The sequence below is a fragment of the Stegodyphus dumicola genome, chromosome 7 (genome assembly GCF_044657685.1).
Source record: "Stegodyphus dumicola isolate Sdum_Otavi_A_Nest chromosome 7, ASM4465768v1".
Classification (NCBI taxonomy): domain Eukaryota; kingdom Metazoa; phylum Arthropoda; class Arachnida; order Araneae; family Eresidae; genus Stegodyphus; species Stegodyphus dumicola.
In genome coordinates, this window is record NC_140774.1 from 161,183,982 (window position 1) to 161,206,451 (window position 22,470).

Sequence of the window (22,470 nt, forward strand, 5' to 3'; positions counted from 1 at the left end):
ATTTATATCATCGACAGTTGCTTAACTTTTTCTATGAACTAATATTAATATTTCATGTTAGTTTTTACAAAGAGGAAAGTTAAATCATCTAATTTCCTGAAGCTTTTATTTAACCTAATTTATTTTGTAATAATTTTGATATATTTCTATTTTCGTCATCGACAACTAATTATCATTTTATATGAAGCTTTATCAATATTTTTATGAACTATAACAGAGAAATAAGTAAAGTCATTTAAACTTCTTATTCAAAATAAAGATATTTTGCAATAATTGTGATAGTTTTTAATTTCCATCCCTGGCATTAATTAACATTTTATGAGAACAATTATTGTTTTTTTTTATTTTTTATTAATTATTACAAAGATAAAAATTTGAAATTACTAAACGCCTGAAGCTATTATTTTATTCAAAATGTCTTATTTTCCAATAATTAAATTTCTATTAATGTCATTTACAATTGATTAGCAGTTTATATGCTCAGGAGTTTAGTTTGCTCAGGAACTTTGGTCACAATGGTATATTTATAGGCGCTCGATTAATTTTAGATAAAATACGTTACGATGCACAACGGATTATTTTAATATTTTTATAATAATTATTATAAAGAAAAGTCGAAAATGATGTAAAATCGAGATGTTATTTTATTCAAAATTATTTCATATGAAGCAATATTAATATATTTATTATTTATTACAAAGAAAGTATTGAAAATAAATCAATTTCAGAATCTGTTATTATATTTATCATTATCTTATTTTCAATAATTTTGACAAGCTTCCTTTTTCATCATGGATTGAGTCTACTACAAAAGTTCTGTCTGCTTGTTTTTAAAAAGAAATATCTGATGTGGAAACCATACGACTTCCTAGTACGGCCTATTAAATTATACACACTTTGTTTTTGCTACATTTCATTTAAACATATTTCATCGAATTTCATTTGAGATATATTTCTCATTCAATTAATTCAGTTCTCACTTCGATACAAGGCAAAAATTCATAAAACTCAAAACATATTCATTAAAATTTGTGAAATACATAAAAACATAAAGCAACTAAAAAAACATTTTCACGATTAAAATTAGACAAATTTTTCAGTGCGCAAAACTGAATGTTTTCTTTTGGTCCCATTCGACAAAAAGACTTTAAAATTAGTGCAAAAACTGACTTAATTCATTCTTCTACTAAGAGTTTCAAATGTAAAAGAATGGCGGCTTCATTAGACTTAGTAGCACTTAGTAACAACTTTTTAACTATTGGTAATTCTGCAGCTATTACAGTAAAGAAGCTTAACGAGTATAAACCTTAATGAAAGCAACATAATTGATCCCTTTTAAAGCCAACAATGCATAATTTGCCAGCATATAAGAGATTGGTAACAGAGTGAGTGTTTATATATAGAGTTTATTATTAGAATAATTTATTATTAGAAGAAGGTTCCTATATATTGTCTCCAAGAAACAGAAATTTATTTAAAGCCATAGCCATATTTTATATATATAAATACTTTTGGTGCAGCCGATTTCAACAAAAAAGGGAGGAGCACAAGTACATGTTATGATAGTCCCATGTACAAATTTCAACGTTTTGAGGCAACTCGTTTTTAAAGTATACAAGATACATAGATACAGACGTCAGGGAAAAATCTTTCTGAAACCATTTAAATCCATTTTACAATCCGTTTTGAGAAAAAGAGTTCTTTATTCTGTCTGCACGTATAGATATCAAGCACAAACATCATTCAAATGAATTTGAGAGCAGTCAAAATGGCTATTTTGATATAATACCGTAAATGTTTTACGATTACAATGCTTCTTTTACTTCGTACAAGGAAGTAAAAAATTCATAATCACCATAGACTTAATAGAAAGAGAAAGTCTCTTACTTGAATTCATACATAAAAATAAAATACCTTTATTTTTAAGCTTTTTAAATCTTGCATAAATCCCAGAAACTCGATGCATGTGAGTTAAAGACACAATTAATATAAAGCCAGGCCATCTTTTGTGTTGAATAGGAGTAATGAAGTTCCTCTGCCTGAAAGTGTTTTTCGTTTTACACCATTTAAGCTGTAAAACTAACCTGATGTTTCAAAGAATGGCAGTTAATGACTCCCGGTGGGATAAAAGCTTTCACTTTAGTTTGCTCAGGAACTTTGGTCACAATGGTATATTTATAGGCGCTCGATTAGTTTTAGATAAAATACGTTACGATGCACAAGGGATTATTTTTCCCGACTGCTAGCTATTTGTAAAGAAGGCGTATGTTGCGAAGATATATACTATTGATATTAAGCACAGAAATTCGAAATGCTGTTTTCAGCTTTGGCAGATGTCCAAAACAGGGAGTTTCAGCTATCAGAAGACGAGTTTTTTTATATTTTCGGAAATCTATATTATTGCTCTGCTTTCCGCCATTTTACGTTCGCTCAGTAAGAAAGTTTTCATGATAGTTCTTTCCAGTGATAATGTAACGACTTGAATCGCCAACGCTAACTTATTCCCATTCTGATCTTCTAAAACTTGTTGACATTTTTTGTTCTAATACTCTAAAAGACTTTAGAAACTTGTCTTTAGGCCATAAAATACAAATAAGTTACAGATAAAATACAGAGGTAAAAACGGAATCTACACGAGATAAAAACAGAATGTTAAAGTACTACAAACAGAGTATGATACAATGTTCAGCTTTCGAGTAATATTTTGAAGAGTGAACTTGTAAAATTTGCGATATAAGTTTTATTAATAGTTAGCCTTACACTAATTTGTTTCCTGTATGTCTTGTCACGTCACATTACCCGCTTATATCAGAGGTTGTGCAAACTGTGCAGCCATCTGCGTCTGTTAGAAATCAGAGCCAGGATCTCAGTGGAATTCATTTGGATCCATTTCCGTCTTGCTCTGAAAGGAAGCCACTATCAGAGCAGAAGTTAGAATGACAGACGTCGAATCCAGTAAATTTTAGAGAATTAACTGGTTTTCCGTCTAACCAAAAATGGTTATGTAGTTCTGAATAGTCTTGTGGCTATAATCGTGACCTAGCGATAGTTTAGCATGTAGTTGTTGCAGCTGATAGTCGACGAGAAGTAACATGAATTAATTGGTTACTACATTTAGCTGCGTTAATTACCATGTAGAAGCTAATAAACTTTTCAGCTAAACTTTACTTTTAGTTGCATCGTATGCATTCCTAGCTAAGGTAAAATTCGATAGGTTGCCAAACATTAGATGTAGTTTCTTAGGGTCAGCCGTTAGCGATGAGAGCAAAATGTTCAACACCTTAAGAAATACGAACTCTTTGTTAGAGCAAGGATAGTGAAGAAAGTGATCATTGACTATATAAGGTATTTTCTTCCTCCTTCCAGTATGCCTTCGTAGAGTAACAGTAGCACACTCGGCGTATTCGAGGGGTTCTGGTTCGAATTCCGTTGAGGGCACTGAACTTGTCCTGCTTCAAAATAACCTAATGTCTCTAAACCATGAAAAAAGAAGACGTTTTGGGCTGTCAAAACGTCCCAATGTTGTTCAAGTGGACAACCAGGAAGTAATGCGCGATTGTCTTTCCGAACCAGTTACAAAATATCTCGGGACTGTTGTGATCACACATCAAGATTATTGCTCCAGACTTCATTTTTTAAGGAATTTTGAAGATCCCAATCTTTAGAAATCCCATTGTTGAAGAAGAATTTTAAATTTTGTTGACTATTAGCTTGAGCATTGTATAAGAAAAATGCCTTATAAGAAATACATTGATTATTTTTGTACTCAGGTTCGTATTTTTTTGCCACACAGCCGTTCTCATCGTTAATAGATATGCTAGAAGGAGCTGGATTCTAATGTAAAATCAATTTCATTTCGGAGTCAGCTACATATTTTAAGTAATAATCGGCATTCTTGATCGTTTAGGCAAGAACAGTTGATATTATTTTAAGGCATTCCTTATCTGAGTACCTTAAACATTTTAGAGCTGTTTTGTTACATTAGATTACGTTGAACTACCATGCAATTATTATTCATACATGGTGAAGCAGATAGCCCTTGTGTGCTTTGTTATAACCCAAATAATCCAAATCCACACACGTTGGCAAATGTTAAAATTGCATGTAATATTGTATTGTCTTTTATTAGTAAATATCACGGTATAGGTAATTGGTAACCATGAATCTCCATGGTCCAATTTTTAATTCTTTTTTTCCTCAATTTAACTGTACAGAAGTATCAGTAAAGTGGTGCATTAGATTAACATTAGTAGATCCTTTATGGAAGATAAGGATTGCAGAGACATGGATCTCAAAAATAAGAAGGACTATTCTACAGGCAAGAAAAACAAACTTCCTAAAAGCAGTTCATAATTTTATTGTTCTTTCCCACAGCGTATTTCCTGTCATCACAGATGTGTTCGATAAAATTTAGATCTGATTCAATAAGTTGCCCTTGGTATACTCCAAACTCTGATAATTTTTTCTCCAGCTCCTTGTAGATTCTAATCTGGATGTCTAGATACAGTGGATGGACGAAAATATGGAAACACCTTGTGAAATGCATGTTTGAAAAGAAAGATTGATTTTAATGAAATATGTAGGTGGCGTTGGCATTTTTGACTACTGACTCCACCTATACAACTTCGTAAATGTGCTAAACACTTTAGTTATTGTCGAAGTACTGTTATGTGAGGTTGTCATTGCATTATGTCAGAGTTAACAGACTTCGAACGTGGGCAAATTGTTGGAGCACGTATGGTAGAGGTGCTTCCGTAAGCAAGGTAGTCGAGGTGTTAAGTGTTTCAAGAGGTACTGTATCGAAGATTTATTCCGCGTATTTGAAAAGCGGAAAAACATCATCTGCTAATGACGAAAAATAAGAAGACCACAGCTGCAAAAGTTACTGCTGAAATGAATGTTGTGTTACCGAACCCTGTGAGTACCAAAACAATTAGAAGGGAGCTTCATAAACAGGGAATTGCTGGCTGTGCTGCAATTGAGAAGCCACTCATCAGTGATGCTAATGCCCGTAATAGGAAAAGGTGGTGTTTAAGTCATAAAGCCTGGACTATAGAGCAGTGGAAGCGAGTAATATGGTCTGATGAGTCTTCTTTCACATTGTTTCCTGCTTCTGGCCAAGTTTACGTCTGGAGAACGCCATCTCAAGCATATAATACAGACTGCTTATTGCCAAGAGTGAAACATGGCGGAGGTTCTGTTATGGTTTGGGCAGCCCTGTCGTGGTTCTCTGGTAGCCCCATGATAACTGTGTCAGGGCACATGACTGCCAAGACTTATGTGAACATTTTGGCCGATCAAGTTCATCCCATGGTACAAACTTTGTTCCCCGATGGTGATGGTGTCTTCCAAGACTACAAAGCCCCTGTTCACACAGCTCACATTGTCCAGGACTGGTTTTCTGAGCACGAGGATGAGTTGTCCTACCTCCCCTGGCCACCACAGTCACCAGACCTGAATATTATCGAACCTTTGTTGTCTACATTGGAACGGAAAGTGCGTTCTCGTTATCCACCGCCAACATCGTTATCTGAACTTGCCACCGTTTTGCAGGAAGAATGGTATAATATTCCCTTGGCAAACATACAAGAACTGTATTTATCCATTCCGAGAAGACTGCAAGCTGTTTTGGATGCCAACGGGTTTCCTACACCATATTAAGCAAAGAAACATTTTTTTTAAAGGTGTTTCCATATTTTTGTCCAACCTCTGTATGTACAGCTGCGCTTTCCCTGTTAGCAAACGTCTACCACGCAAAATGAAAAGGACATGGATAAGTGTAATTCATCGGAAACGGTGAACATACAGTATTCAAATTTCACAGACCACGGATATCACTGAATGCCAATTAAACAAATTCTATACCATCACAGATATACCACAGCCTATACAGTCTGTTTTCACATCCAGAGTCTATGAATTCCGTGAGTTTTGCTTCCCATTCAGATATGTTCTTCTGGACTGAGACACATGAAAATGCGATTAGACCCACCAGGTAACTCGTTTCTAGTCATCAAGAGATCGAATCGCAGCAGTCCATCACACTGCTTAGATCTGTGTCGTACATTCATCAGAGATACTCTAGTTAAATGTCAGGCTGTATAATGAAACAAATGTATGTATCATAATCTTTGTGCTGGTGTTTGCTGAATCTCAAGTATTGGATTCTGATGCTATCTGCTGCGATGTCGTACTTTTGTTTTGGTCTGATCATGCTCATTCAGTCGTTTTATGGCCACATCTTTTATCCTAAATTCAATGTTTTGGCAGAATTTATGTAATCACGCCACATTTTTGAAACGGCCATGCGTGAACGCCTAAATTTCATGTACACCTTCGAAACGCTACGACCTGTTTTATACTGCTTAAATCGTACAACTTCACCATTCTTACGACAGTAATAATTCTATAAGCTTTTGTTTATGAATATAATTTTATACTGTAAAGTCTTTAGGATATTTTGAATCAGGAGACGTGAAAAATGAGCAATACCCTCCCGGGACTCGAATCTGGACTTCTCGAATACGCGCCGAGTGTGCTACCGTTACACCACGAAGGCATGCAGGAAGGAAGGGAAAATACCTTATAATATATATACATTAGTTTATGCACCTACCAACGTACATTTAAAGCGTTACAACGTATACGCTCATCTGTATTATTTATTTTGATATTCCAATGTAAATTTATTGCGCTTCTAACGAGAAATGCGCTAATTAAATGCTTAGAGTGTAAATGCCAGTGTAGTCGATATTTAAAAGGCTGCGTAGATTCGTTATTAGGCAGCAAAGCAATCAATCTTGGTGTCGATTTCGAATAAAACTGTTCTGTTTCAACAGCAATCTCCCAAAGATGCCTCTTTTTCAGGAGGAGTAAAAGAGGTTCCCTTATTAAGAAGTCACCTTATGAAGACTTATGCTCCTTTGCTTTCCAAATCAATAAAGTCTGTGGCAAGCTATTACGTTTTATTGCCAAATTTTATTTTTTTATGTTGACATGCTGTCCTTGCAATAAAAAATATTATTGCATAATAAAATAACATGCATAAGTAAATAATAACTTATGTATGTTATTGTATACATTTACATGTATACAATAACATACATAAGTTGTTATTTCCAAACAACATCGCAAAGCAATAGGGAAAAAAAACTTACTTTATTATTATTTTCTTCGTAAATTAACACTACATGAAACTTTCACACTTATTGAATCAAAAAGCGGCTTAATTATTCAATACATACTTGTGCATTTTTCTTTTTGCATAATTTGTGCGCAGAATTTTTATAAATACTTTCCTCAAGTACAAAACTAACGATACCTATATTGTAGAGTGTATCCGCAGAAAGCATCGTGAAAAAGCATCTCAAACCAAAACGTCGCCGAGAAAATAAATATAAGGAGAAAACGTCATCCACATAAAATGTCGTGGGAGGAAATGAAAACAAGGAAAAACATGTCAGTGCTAAAAAAACATAGTAGGAAACACCTTCTACGTTTTTTACACACGAAAATAAACTGTTTAAAAAATTTCGCATTTCTAAAACACCGTCATACAAAATATCGTAGTAAAAAATAAAGTACCTACAAATCATCGTCTTATGATACCATCACAGACAATGCGTTTCTTGACCATAAACGAATTTTTGCATCAACACGAGAAGTAAGTAATATTTTTACCTTTCTATTGCTTATTTTTGTTTTAACTGAACAAATTTTTACTAAAAAAGCAGTAAAGAAATGTAAGCATTTAAAATACAGAAATTAGTAAAAATACATTCTATTTAAAGCAGTTAAATAGACTTTTAAACTTACGTTGCTAATTGGTACATTTTTTTATTTCATTAGTCTGTTTTATAAATATCTATTTGTAGATAAATAATGACAAAATAAAATAATGACAAGTTCTTGAGATGTTAAAAAATTTCCTAAATTAGCCAATCTTTTTCAGCTATAGGATATAGCTTGGTCATTTACTGTAAAACATTCTTTTCCGCATCTACTTCGCATTCGCTGAGAAGCCGCATTCTACAAACTTAACAAAATTGCAACAGCTTTTCTGCGCAAATGCTCCTGGAATTACGATGCTTACTTATATTAATGTATATACATAAATATATATGATACATTTACGTATGTTTTGTATTAAAATGAATGTTTAGGAATGCTTGAAATGTATTCTATTATCCTTAAAGTAGTTTAAAATAATTTTTTAAAATTACTTTATAAATATAAATCCTTTACATTTTGCCTAGAAAACTATAGAATTCAAAAATACAATAATTTTAGTAGAGTTAACCGAATCCACAGTAACTGATATATTGATGTTTGAAAAATTATACCGGAAGTTCAACTATACTAACTAAACATATTTACGGGTTTGTAACGAATTTTCCTCCAACTGCAAGCGTGCTATCGTAGTGTAAGCGATCTATTGTTCTTATATTTTAAGTAAGACATAAACATACATACACATACACAAAATTTACAATTTTTTCCTTCTTTTCAATTAAAATACTTAAAAATAGGAATTAAAACAGATATATAAAATTATACATACAGTGTCTCAAAAAAGTGATGGGACACTTGTGCTTTTCAAAAAGAAACTGTAATAAAATTAATTAAAAAAACATGTAAAATTTTTTTGTGGGTGTGTTTCATACTTACATTTAGTAACAATTATTACATAACATACATTTTTTAAAAATATTAAAATATTAATTTAATAAAAATACAATTGTTTAGAACGGAGCAAAAAATGGTTCACATAAGTGATGGCACACTACGTACTATGCAACAAAAATCGTCTGAAGTAAGCAATAAAAATATCTTTTGGGGCATTTATTTTTACTCAAAAGCAATTGACAATAATTTATAAAATCGTCTGCAGTATTTCTCTCCAGTTTGTTTTGGAATTTGTGTGTTTTTTAGCTCTGTGCAGCTATGAATGCTAAACGAAAAGAAACTTTGCCTGGAATTCGAAAATTAGTTATTAATTTGCATATTGAACATGGAAAATCTATTAGAGAAACAGCTGAAACAGTTAACTTGATCCTTCAACAGTTTTCAATATCATTAAACGATATAAAAAGAATCATATGATCCAGGATAAAAGAAGACCATCAAAACTATCCAATGGAATAAAGCGAATTATCGTTGGAAATATTAAAAAAAATCCAAGAATGAGTGCTCCTAAAATTGCTGCTGATTTACAAGCATTATATGGAGTAATTGTTAATCCTGAGACTATTAGAAAAGTAATTCGATCTGCTGGATATCTCGGTAGAGCAGCCAGGAAAAAAATTCTTCCTAAGTGAAAAGAATGGAAAACTCAGACTGGCTTTCGCAAAATCCAACATAAATAAGAATTCTGATTACTGGAATGAAGCTCTATTTGCTGATGAGAGTAAATTTAATATATTTGGTTCTGACGGTAGAATCTTGGTGTGGAGAAAACTCAGGGAAAAATTTGGCAAACAGAACTTGGTGGCAACAGTAAAACATGGTGGAGGAGGAGTTATGGTATGGGGGTGTATGTCGTCCTCTGGAGTTGGTAATCTTGTTTTTATTGACAGTATAATGGATCAGTACAAGTATATTGACATTTTTAAATCAAAATTTGAAATCTTCAGCACGAAAATTGAACCTTCATAACGATTTTAAATTCTACCAGGACAATGACCCCAAGCACAGTGCTTTGAACGTTAGACTCTGGCTGCTGTATAACTGTCCTGAAATAATAAAAACACCCCCACAATCTCCACAATTAAATTCCATAGATAATATTTGGGAAGAATTGGAATCAAGAATTCGCAAACACACCATTTCTTCAAAACAACAATTAAAATCGGTGCTTCAAGAAGAATGGGGTAAAATCACTCCAGAAATCACAAAACATTAGTCGAATCCATCCCAAGAAGATTAAATCATGTTTTAAAAGTAAAAGAAAATCCAACAAAATATTAAAACCTTTTAAAAAGTAAAATTTTTGGATAAATATTTGATGGAAAGTAAGTGTCCCATCACTTAAGTGAGCCATTTTCTGCTCCGTTCTAAAAAATTGTATTTTTATTAAATTAATATTTTAATATTTTGAGAAAATGTATGTTATGTAATAATTGTTACAAAATTTAAGTATGAAACACACCCACAAAAAATTTTACATGTTTTTTAAATTTATTTTATTGCAGTTTCCTTTTGTAAAGCACAAGTGTCCCATCACTTTTTTGAGACACTGTACCTCGTTTTGCCCATATAGAAACTGGGACCTGGTCATGAAATAAAACGAATTAATAAAAACTCTTTGGCATAGGCAAGATTTTTATAACGAAACGAAATGCAAGTTAAAAAACAAATTAACAATCATTATGCGGACTAAAAGTTATAATAATTTTTCACTTTTATGACACGAAATTTTGTGCTTATACCAGCACAGTCGAGGAAATTAAATAATTTATTTTTTCCCCTGGAATTCTTTCTTGTACTAAATCGTGTCAAAACAGACTCGCAAATCAACGTTTAATCACTCGAAATCTCTCCTCTAACCTCATTAATGTCTCAGAACAACGAAAAGTGATTAAGAATTAAAGCTCTAGGCGGGAAAAATCTCAGAACCTTTTCCCAGCAGCAGAAATCGTGCAGGCGGAAACATTCGAAACCGTCTGCGCGTAAAACAAACTGCGCAGACGCGGATCCCACGAAAATCTTCGGGAGCTTTTTGCATCGCGTAAACAGTTGGCCGATGGAATTCAGTTGTGTTTCCACGCAAAATCTAAGCGCCATTTACCTTTCGGTCCCCATTCTTAAGGCGGCAGAAATTTGTGCACGCTTGTTCGTTTACGCCACCAGACTGGATTCCAGTACCTTGAACACCTGAAGTTCTAAAGTATTCTTTGAAAACTTCAAAAGGTAAGTTGAATGCTATATCGTTTTGTACTTTGGGAATTTTCGGAGTTTAAAAGCCTTCATTGCTACGAATCTCAAGAAGGATAAACATTAAACTGCAAGTTTTTCGTGACTTCGACTTTTACAAACATGACATATTATTATTAATATTGAAATAAAGAATATATTATGGATAATTATTTCTCTTTCTCTTGGAACAAAATGTTTGAATAAATAAAATTTGTACTTTTATGTTGTTTACAAATGCATCTGGCCTCTAAAATATTTTAGCGAAAAGTGGAAAAGAATTTAAATTTAGAAAAAAGTAAAGGAAATTATTATCCTGTGTGAAGGAAATTTAATTATATAATAGAAGTTTACTACATTATATATAAATTTCTAAAAACATGTATTTTTAAGTTTTATAAATTATGCGTGTGTAATTATGAGTAATTTTTAACTAGGTACATCATAAAATGCCTAAACAAAAGAAACACATATATGTCATTAAGTTGGTTAATTTATTTACATAACCTGAGAGTTACTTTTCGTTTTCAAAATATTAATCTATGGTTTCAAAATGTATTTTATTAGAAGTAGCCATACCAATTAAAAATAGAAATCTTTTTTCAACTAGAATTTTGGAAATAATAGCTTTTTAATAAGATTTGATTGAAAATGTCCATCAATTTTTATTAATTTTCGATCAAATATTTCATATACACGGATTTCATATTTTTCACATATACAAAGAATTTCTATGTGTAGTTCTAATAAATAATGCAATGCCTTTAGGAAGTATATTTGCACAGGTTTTTTTTTTTTTCTTTTTTGTGCACAAGTACGGTTTATCTATTTTCTTGTAAGGGCATTATCCTAAACTATTCGTTATTAATTTACTAACGCAAGACTAAATATGCAGTTTTCTAATACCGCGTATAGAGATTATAGGTCCTTTTATGTCAAATTTGCATCCTTAAGGCATTTTGATTCATTTTATATCTTACTTCTGAATGAATAATCCTATGAAATATTTCAGAAGAAAATGCAAAGTGTAGTTTAACAGAGCTAAAAAACTTTTTTTCTTTGTCCAAATGTATTTTTCCTTAGTTCTAGAGAATTTTCCATGCTTATTAGTTGACTGGGTACCGATGATAACTTCGAGAAAGCATTTATGACTTCTTTTACTTGATTAAATTAATATTATTCATTTAATCGTGTTTAAACTCTGTCTTGGGGATTAAAATTATAAACAAATTTGCATTCCGTCAGAAGATGCTTTGCTTTAAAAAAAAAAGTGGTGGCTTTTTTCAAGACCTAAATATTCCGGGTAAGACTTTAGAATGTCGAGATACTTCGGAAGACATTTTGGATTCCAGCTTAATGTCGAAGTGCCATCTGTAATTAAGTGTATTCCGTTTTTAATGTTATATTCATCCTTTTACAGTAGAAGAATTTTAGAGATACTGTGAGGCAAAATGGTTGAATAAAATGCTTATTTCGCTGATTTTTCTTTAAATTGCGTAATTTAGTGATCTTTTATAATTACTTTTGTTTAATTAAACAAAATATTTCTTATCAATAAAAAATACATTTCCAGAAGGACAAGAATATTTGTTCTTTATTTTTCATAAATTTACATTTGCATAATTTAATAAGTTGGGTTTTAGGAAATATTTGATCTCTTGCAAGTAGCAGCATCCGAAGAATGAGCGTTTTACAAAAATGTATTTTTAATGTGCATTAAAATTTAAATACTAACTTTCGATGTTTTGTTAATAACATGTAAATAAGAAAACCATTGAGATTTCCAAACCCTATACATTTTTATTTGCGGGATTTTGTGTGCATCATTTTTTAAAGTATGTAATGCTTTAAATACGCACTGGTGTGATCGTAAATGGCGGCTCTGTTGCAGAATGTCCTGGCTGTGCAGCTAGCTCTCTCTGAGTAATTTGCTGTGCCGGGTCTTGGAAGAATATTTCTTAATACTCAATCTCTACATCCTGATAATTAAAAAAAATTACTGTGCGCAACGAAACCAATTTGGATAATATATCTTTGGAATTAATAGTTAAGGTTATGTTTTGTTCAAGCTAGAAAAGTTATTTAATAAATAGTAAGAAAACAATTAACTAATTAAGTTATTTCGCGCTCTTAAGGTGTGTTATTTCTTCCAGGTCATTGTATTTATGGAAGAGGTATGCTGCTTTCCATTTGAAAAGTTATTTAATAAATAGTAAGAAAACAATTAACTAATTAAGTTATTTCGCGCTCTTAAGGTGTGTTATTTCTTCCAGGTCATTGTATTTATGGAAGAGGTATGCTGCTTTCCATTTGAAAAGTTATTTAATAAATAGTAAGAAAACAATTAACTAATTAAGTTATTTCGCGCTCTTAAGGTGTGTTATTTCTTCCAGGTCATTGTATTTATGGAAGAGGTATGCTGCTTTCCATTTGAAAAGTTATTTAATAAATAGTAAGAAAACAATTAACTAATTAAGTTATTTCGCGCTCTTAAGGTGTGTTATTTCTTCCAGGTCATTGTATTTATGGAAGAGGTATGCTGCTTTCCATTTGAAAAGTTATTTAATAAATAGTAAGAAAACAATTAACTAATTAAGTTATTTCGCGCTCTTAAGGTGTGTTATTTCTTCCAGGTCATTGTATTTATGGAAGAGGTATGCTGCTTTCCATTTGAAAAGTTATTTAATAAATAGTAAGAAAACAATTAACTAATTAAGTTATTTCGCGCTCTTAAGGTGTGTTATTTCTTCCAGGTCATTGTATTTATGGAAGAGGTATGCTGCTTTCCATTTGAAAAGTTATTTAATAAATAGTAAGAAAACAATTAACTAATTAAGTTATTTCGCGCTCTTAAGGTGTGTTATTTCTTCCAGGTCATTGTATTTATGGAAGAGGTATGCTGCTTTCCATTTGAAAAGTTATTTAATAAATAGTAAGAAAACAATTAACTAATTAAGTTATTTCGCGCTCTTAAGGTGTGTTATTTCTTCCAGGTCATTGTATTTATGGAAGAGGTATGCTGCTTTCCATTTGAAAAGTTATTTAATAAATAGTAAGAAAACAATTAACTAATTAAGTTATTTCGCGCTCTTAAGGTGTGTTATTTCTTCCAGGTCATTGTATTTATGGAAGAGGTATGCTGCTTTACATTTGAAAAGTTTCCTGAACACTTATTGCTTCAGACATAGAAAGAAATGTATCGAAGTTAATTACGTACGATCGTAAATTCTAAACAGAATTTTTTATTTCTTTAGAATTTAATTTAAGGAAAAGAGATAGCAGTATTTTATCAAAATATCGAAACAGACTATATTACAAAGAGTAATTGTAAATTATATAATTTCCCATTAATCCTCGCCCATTATATTAATTTATTAAGGAAAAATAATAATTGTATTATTCAATTAAGCTATGGGAGAAGTATTGGCAGAAACTGTACGTGCAAGAGGTATGGGTTGTGTCTTTGTATTCTGAAAATTTCATTTACACGTACTTCACACTTTTATAAAATTTAGCAGCTGCGTTTGAGATAAGACCTAATCTGGTACAGATTTTTCAGTTTCTGGTGCATTACGTATTTCTAAAGCATCATAGGGCATCTGTTATCTCTCTAAGAGCTTTATTTTGAATTATCTGTATCTATTGATAATTGGTTTAGCTCAGAACACAGCGATTAGAATTTAGGACCATTGCGACAGCCATAAATGACAACTGGGATGTAAATAATATAGAATTTGTGATCAGATCAAATAAAATGTAACCTGGTTTTAAAAATAGGAAAAGGTGGAATATAAATAGAAATAATTTAAAGAAAACTTTAATAATTTAATAATTTATATTTTTAAACTAAACGTATATCTCAAACTAAATATTTTTCTACTTACTTAATACGTTCATTTTTGGTTTAAATTCTCTGTTTCACGTCAGAATTCATGTTAATAGTCGAATAAGAATGAGACAAATCAGAATGTTTTTAGGTTAACCCTCATATAAAGATAAATCTTACATTACAGCACTATTCAATTAATTCTTTGCCGATGTTCACATTAAAAATACTGCTCAAACATTTTTTGGCCTGTCTTATTAACATTTACTCCAACTATTACTGCACACTTTAGACAGTTCCTTTAGGAAGAATGAAAATTTAAAAAAATTCTATTAAATTGAGTCAAATTTCTAAGTTTCTTTTTCGGAATAGAATATTCTTTTAATAATGCTGAAATGTCTTTTGATGTCTTTAACTTGGGGTATGTTGCGGGCGTCGTTTGATTTAAGCATAAAATCAGTTTTTTGGTTTCTCAGAAACAGCTGGGAGCATGGCTTGTAGCTGTAAATTCTTTTTCCTTCCTACCACGTGTATTCACGGTGTAATTTTTAATGCACTGAGTTAAATAAACGCGATTATTTTTAGTTCCGTGAAAAAGGACTGCTAGAGACATTCATCGCTTCATCTATGGCGCCATTACGTTTCTTCAGAACACTCCTTTAAGTTTTATCTTAAAGTTTACACGGACATAAATTGAAAATATTGAGTGATGATGCTTTGGGCCATCACTGCGATGAGAATCAAATATATAAAGCGATTCATCAAATACGACGGATTTCCGCCCATTTCCTGGATGAAATCGATTGCCTATAAATTTTAAGGTACATCCCATCTCTCTCGAAGTTTTTGTTCATATTTCTATTTTCGAGTCCTATTTTTGGTACAAGATTTCAAACTTATATTTTTCTTAAATTAGATGCACATGTCGTTTAGGTGTCTTCAGCTTTCGATAATCTGACGGACGAATATGTCAGGCTTAATTAACCAACCTCTTGGTTGATATCAACTTGTGCTTTTTTAAACTCGAAAAATTATTACTTTTTACGTCGGACTATTTTTGTAACTCTTAAACCCAATAATTTAGTTTCTTTTTGCATCACAATTATAAAACAGTACTAATTTTTTCTAAATAACTTAAGTGAGTTTCCGCTAAATAAATGCGCTTAGTATTTAACTCCTGGTTGGAAGATAATGAAACCCTGCTACCATAACAGCTAGAAAAACTTGTAAATATCACTTTACTTTCGCATTCTAACTGCCTCACTGTTTGTGCCCTCTAGAAGTTTTCAAAGATACAAGCCAACTACTAGGCCTAGAATATTGTGTAAATGTATTTGATGGGAAGAAGTTTTAGGAACGATGCTTTTGGGCAGTGTGATTTTCAAGATTTGGTAGTTAGTACTTTTAAAAAAGTAAATACAAGGTGAACGTACTAAAGTCATAAAGTAATAGTGAGCTTATAATGTGCATACACAGTTCGTCTGCAAAGCTTTGTTAATTGGGTTCGTAAAATATTGATAGTTTCTTGTTTCTTACCCTTCATGGATTTCTGAATAATTTTAATACTGTTAAAATAATGAATTTGGAGGTAAGGCTTAATTTTAGGGAAGAAAAAATAATTTTACATACGGAATCAGGTAAATAAGGCAAGTGCTTGAGAACTGAATCACTTTTCTTTGCTAGAAACTTTTTTATAAGAACGGAGCTAAGTTCGTCGCAGCGTCGTGTAGCAGACGATTCAACTGATTTTCTGAGGCCTAACGTATTCATATTTTGATTTATCTTTCACACATTGTTTCAAATATCTCCATTTCTATTTCACTTGTTTTACGGTGAAATTTTATTGTTATTCTTTGTTCAACTTTGGAATTCGCGACAGCTGATAATCACTACAACAAATTAAACAGTTAACTATACAGAAAATTCCATCAGAGATCAGATGCAGGAACGTAGCTAGAGGGGGGAAGGGGATATTTATTCCTGGGCGCAACATCCAATGGGCGCCAAATTGATGTTACAGATTTTTAGAAGGAAATTTTTTCCACTCTTGGTAAACATGAGGCTCGTGAGATCTTCAGTTGTCTCCGGGCACTAAAAATCCCAGCAACAGCTCTGATCAAATTATAAGGTGTCCTCCCACCTCCTAGGCATACCTTCGTGGTGTGGTGATCTACACGCTGGGCGCCTATGCCAGAGGTCCGTGGTTTGGTTCCCGGCGAAGGGTGTTGCATATTTTTCATCTTGCCTGCTTTCAAAAAATACCTAATGTCTCTACAAGATAATACTTTATAATGGGCAAATTATAGTTTGTGTTAAATTATTTTGAATGGGGTAAAGCAGTTGAGGCTTATCTGAATAAAAAATTAGGTTATATTATTACAACATGGAAAATCACATCAGAATTATCTATCTAAATGTAGAGGACCTTCATGGAGAACGTTATGAAAAAAAAACTGCTCATATTCACATAAAAAGTCGGGAAAACCACGAAGCCCAATCATGAAGCCCAATCATGAAGCCAGGCCTTTTCCCTGGGATTAAATTCGGATCGTACTCTCGGCATTCAATGGTCTTAACGACTCGGCCATTGGTAGGCCTAAAGGTAGAGTTACCTTTAGGCAGGATTTTTAAAAGAAAGTGGTTCTATTCCCGTTACACATGGTAAAATCACTGAATCTCTCATGTAGCCAGCTCGATTATCGAAATTAGGAAACCTAACTACCTTGTGAACAGCGATTTGTATCACTCTGCCGCTGTAGGACCGAAGTAAGTTGAGATGTTATAATAATAAGCGCTATTGATCATCGTTCGGAAGTTTTGCAGGATTATGTTAAAATTTTATCTTAAAAACATTATACGCTTACTGCATTCATTGTGAAATAAGTTAATAAAATGATTAAAAATATTCTTTTCTTTTGTGATCTACAAACTTCTACGTATTGAGCTCTAGTTCAAATACTAGAACTTATAAGCAATGCTATCGCCCACAGACACGTCTTGGCATGATTATTCAGCTATCTCATGCAGTATTGTTCAGTCCGATTCAGTTGTTTGACAAATATAAGAGCATTTGTATAGCACTGTTTTTGCAAGCATCGAAGATCAATCATTTTCCTTTGCGGAAAGAAGATGTGAAAACTTCAGAGATTATTCAACGTTTGGGAGAACTAGTCTGTTCGCACATTAGAAAAGACCTATATAGGGTATTCGATTTGATAATTTAACCATGCTAAAATAGGTGGATTGAGGGGACACTTAGTCTTTGAAAACGGCCGGCCTAAAAATGTTAGTTTTTCATTAAGATAGGTGCCTTCAATTAAATGGAAATTATGTTCAAAAAGTGCTTTATAATATTGAAGAAAATTGACGAAATAAAAAAGATATATCGAAATTTCCTAGAACTTTGGAAGCATTTCGCGCAGAATTTGATAAGAAGCTTAATTTACGATAAAGTCTTAAATTTAGAATTTTTCGCTCCACATAAATTCTTTCATCCATTCTCAGTCGTCACGTGCAATTCAAAACTCAATTATGACGGCGACAACTTGTTTTGTATCTCAGGATTCAATTGGGCGAGAATTCTAAGCAGGAGTATATCAGAGATGGGGAGAGAAAATATTCTAATCCTGGAACACTTTTTTTAATTTTCTGAAGTTTAAATTGCTTTCACTAGCTTTTAATCATTCGTTGAGAATTCTTTTATCTCTTTTCTCGTCTTTATTTTCCTCTTTAGATCGTAATTCGCATTAATCTTTTTGGTAAATAATTATAATTCTCAAAGAATGTACGCTGAATCTTTTTTAAAAGAATGAAAAAGCTTTTTTTAAGCAAATGTTGAAACTGAGATACTTGATCTACCTCCGCAGCATAATGTTTTCCCATAATGTTGCTTTTCTCTTTCTAATTGGACATCCACTTGGGTAAAAGGTGAATTCTGTGAAACCTTTCGCAGCATGTTTGCATATACTACGACTTTTTCTACACTTTTCCTTTACAGTCATATTACGCATTTTTCAGCGTCATATTAATTCCTTCTGGCTTTTTTTCCCGCGCGTCTTTGGCTCAGTATTAGACGAAATGGAAGAAACGGAATGTTATCTGATTTCATGACAAAATCGCATCAAAGCCCATTATTCTAAAATGGACCGTTATCCTAAAAGCTCCGTACATGTTATTAGCCCAAAAGAACTACTGGTCTCGAAACACTATTTTGCGTTGTTTCGCTTTAATGTCGTCCACTGTAAATTGTTTCATTTTTCGAGTTTGTTGCCATTCTGCAAGATGCAAGATATTTATATATCAAGTTTAATCTATCTGTTATTGATGAACAAACTACGCTATTCAAAACAATGGATGCAGTTCTTAAGAATATATTTTTTAAATTTTTCAATCCCATTTATTTAAATAAATATGTATTTGATTCGTGGCATATAAATAAATAAATATTAAATATCTTATAGAACACGTTATATATTTTTCACTTTTCGAATATATGGATGATATATGATATTCCTGTGTTAATCTAAATATAATATATATAATTTAAATATATAGTATCTTGTATCTTGTAAAATGTTTCTATATTCCACCTGTGTCATCTCTATGATAATCTGTACAGTAAATAATTTAAACTTTAAAAGAGCTCTTTTGGGCGACCGTTAAAATACGAACCCTTTCAGATTTATTTATATTTTATCTTAAATAAGTTTTCGTCGGTTTCCACAATTTTTATCATCTATCGATTCTAATTTTAGACGAGATAAAAAGGAATTTACACATGCCTCGGACGTGTACTTATTCCGCTGGTAGTGATTACGTAATCGACCATGAAATATGGTTGCCAGTGACCGTGAAAACTGGTAAAAATTTGCCAAACTTGCATAAATCGTTCCGACAGAATTTTTAAGGCATGTATGACCTTTTCTATTTAGCTATATAACCATAGATCATGCTTTATTTAATTACATAAATAGAGAGATACAGATAACTGGCAGAACATGGAAAAAATAAAAGCGTAATCTATTTGATTATCTCAGAAATAATTTTCATCAATATTTGTCTTGGTCGATCTGGTAGCTGAAAATTCCTTATGGTATTTCCTTATGGTATTATTTATGGAAGCTACAAAATTGACATAATCTTTATGAACACAGCGCAACACAGAATCGCTTCTATACAAATCTAAATTGCGTTGCTTTGTTCTTTATAGCGCCATTTTGCGAAATCACAAAGTGCTTCGATGCTTTGAGTAAGACGGCAGGATCCCGTGATTTCGAGAATGCTTCACTGTTTACTGTGTTGTAGAAGGCAGGTGATGCCCCGCTTATCAATTATTGGGAATAAAACGCGCCATGTAGCGGCAGTTTTTGTTTGCTGCAATGATCGACTGAAAAATATGTAAGTACCATTCCAATTATCCATGGCATTATGATTCATCTGGAGCAGGATTTGGCTCGCAGATCTTAGAGGTCCGATTCTGACATCTTCACTAAATCAAGCTCCTGGCAGTAACGAAAGGAGGGCGGAATCTCTCTCTCTCTTCGACATCAATGAAGACTGCATAGTCACATTTTAATTCCATGAGGTGATTATTCGAAATCAACTTTCTGCATGAAGAATATCTCTGTCTTTAAGGACCTGGGTAGGCGTTTGTTCATTTCTTGGCAAATTACAGGTCGTGAAATTAAATGCAGTGAAAAGAAAACCGATTAGATCAAATATGGGGTTGCGCGAGCGGTCTTTATAGAGGTAATTACCACCAGGAATGAAGCCAAAGCTAACTGACAGCGCTTGGAGTCTAGAAAATATGAAAAACCAAAAACTGCTCCAAGTGCTATGACTTTGTAAGAAAAGTAGTAAGTAATTAAAAGAGAGTTGACTGTGTTTTCCAAACGAAAACTATTTTATTTCATATTTGCCTCTCAGAAATCCTGAAATCTTCTGTCAATCTTATCCTCATTCTAATGGTACTATAAATACTAATAATAATGGTACTCTAATGGTACTATAAATTCGCTAGGGTACTATAAATCGAGTTGAGCAAATAAGGTTGTTCATAATAACGGGAACGCTATTTAAATTATAATATATATTTCCTATCTAACCACTATTTTCTGTTCCGTTTATCTTAAGCTAATTTGCAGTTCGTTGAGTATAGATGGTTCTGCGAAATATAAAAGTAACAATATCAATGAATTAAAATCTAACTAGGTATGTGAAACATAGTCTTACTATGCTTAAAATTATAATCGTTATATGCTAAATGAAACTAAACACAACTCCCAATTGTTATGGGTCAGATAACTTTTCATTATTATGTATCCCTAAAGTCGTCCAGGCGGTATAGTGATTAGGGGAATCTACTACGGTACCAAAGGTCTCGGGTTCGAATCCCGGAGAAGACATGGATGTTTGTAAACGTATAGTGTCGGTGTAGCACGGCGGCACTCTCAATATGCGGCGAGCCGAAAGTTCTCTCGTGTAGATTGGTGGAAGAAGAGAGGGGTAAGAGACCCCTGATCCCCCCCCAGGGTGCTCTCTCTCAAAATTAGTGATGAAAAATTTCCTATTAAAAACTGTCAACGTGAAACTAAACTGTCTATGGAAAATACAGAAAGGAAAACAAAAACATTTAGTATAACGCGAGTGGGAGGATATGTTGTTTTATAGTACACATGGGCGTTTTTTTATCCGCTACAATACATGATTTAATTCTACGTTATCTGAAATGAACAAGTAGTGTTACTTTACCTGCTAAAAGAAAATTAAACAAAAGTACAAATAAACCAAGTTACTTAATTTCATATTGACTCCTACCCACAGACAAAAGTAATGTAAACAAAAAGGAATGGCTGTGCTTTTTTTCCCTGCTTTGAATACTGATTTAATTTGCGTAACTAAATGAGCTTAATTGTCCAGATTAATATACTTGAATTGTTACTAGTATTTTTCTGATTTTTAAAATTTGCATTATTTCTCTTTGCTGTGCTTTTTATCTTCCCTCAGATGAGCAGTGGTTCTGAGTTAACGTGGATTTTTTTCCTGTTAACGTGGATTACCCCAATAAATCATGAGTAAATTTATATGCTTTACTTTCTTTTTAATTAAGTATCTTAATTAACACCATGCTGTATTTTCTTTTCTCTTATTGTAATTAAAAAGTTTCCATGAAACATTAAATTCACAAAAATATTTAATATATTGTTCCAGCCTTTCTTCTTTTATATCTAAGATTTATTTAAGGTGAGCATGTATAAATTATCCTCGATGAAGAATTAAAACAAAATTAAAGTATATAATTTTTTATTGCATATACATTCAGAAGTATTCAGATTTTTACTGAATTTACATCCACAGAAATTTCAAAGGCTAAACCTGTTCAGTCGCCTTAAATTAAAATTCTTATGTAAAGTTTAGTTAGGTTTTTCATTAATATTCAAGGATGTTTTCTGAAATGTTCTTGCTTTCGTTTCGTTCAAATTATAACCGATCTTGAAAGCGAAAGTTTAGATGTTCATTAAAGCAAAAGGCCTTTCTTCTTCCGTAGTACAAACCCCGTTGCTTATTAGTGACACAGATTGATTTTTTAACAACATCGTCATCTTTTTTTAACTTTTTAGCATGACTTTCTTAACATTTTTAACATCATAACCGACTTTTTTTAACATCTATCATCATCTTTTTAACACCTTAACATTTTTTAACATCTGATTAATATTTTGCAAGAAGAGTTA

At 32.4% G+C, this 22,470-nt stretch overlaps 1 protein-coding gene across 1 annotated transcript in view; it reads left to right on the top strand.

Annotated features, from left to right (window-relative positions):
- Window positions 1-10,752: 10,752 nt before the first annotated feature.
- Window positions 10,753-22,470, top strand: part of LOC118185429 (ras-related protein Rap-1b-like) — a 205,866-nt gene continuing 194,148 nt past the window's right edge. The window contains exon 1 of the mRNA XM_085820996.1: window positions 10,753-10,908. The gene's annotated coding sequence lies outside the window, so the exon portion shown is untranslated. The remainder of the gene's footprint in view (window positions 10,909-22,470) is intronic.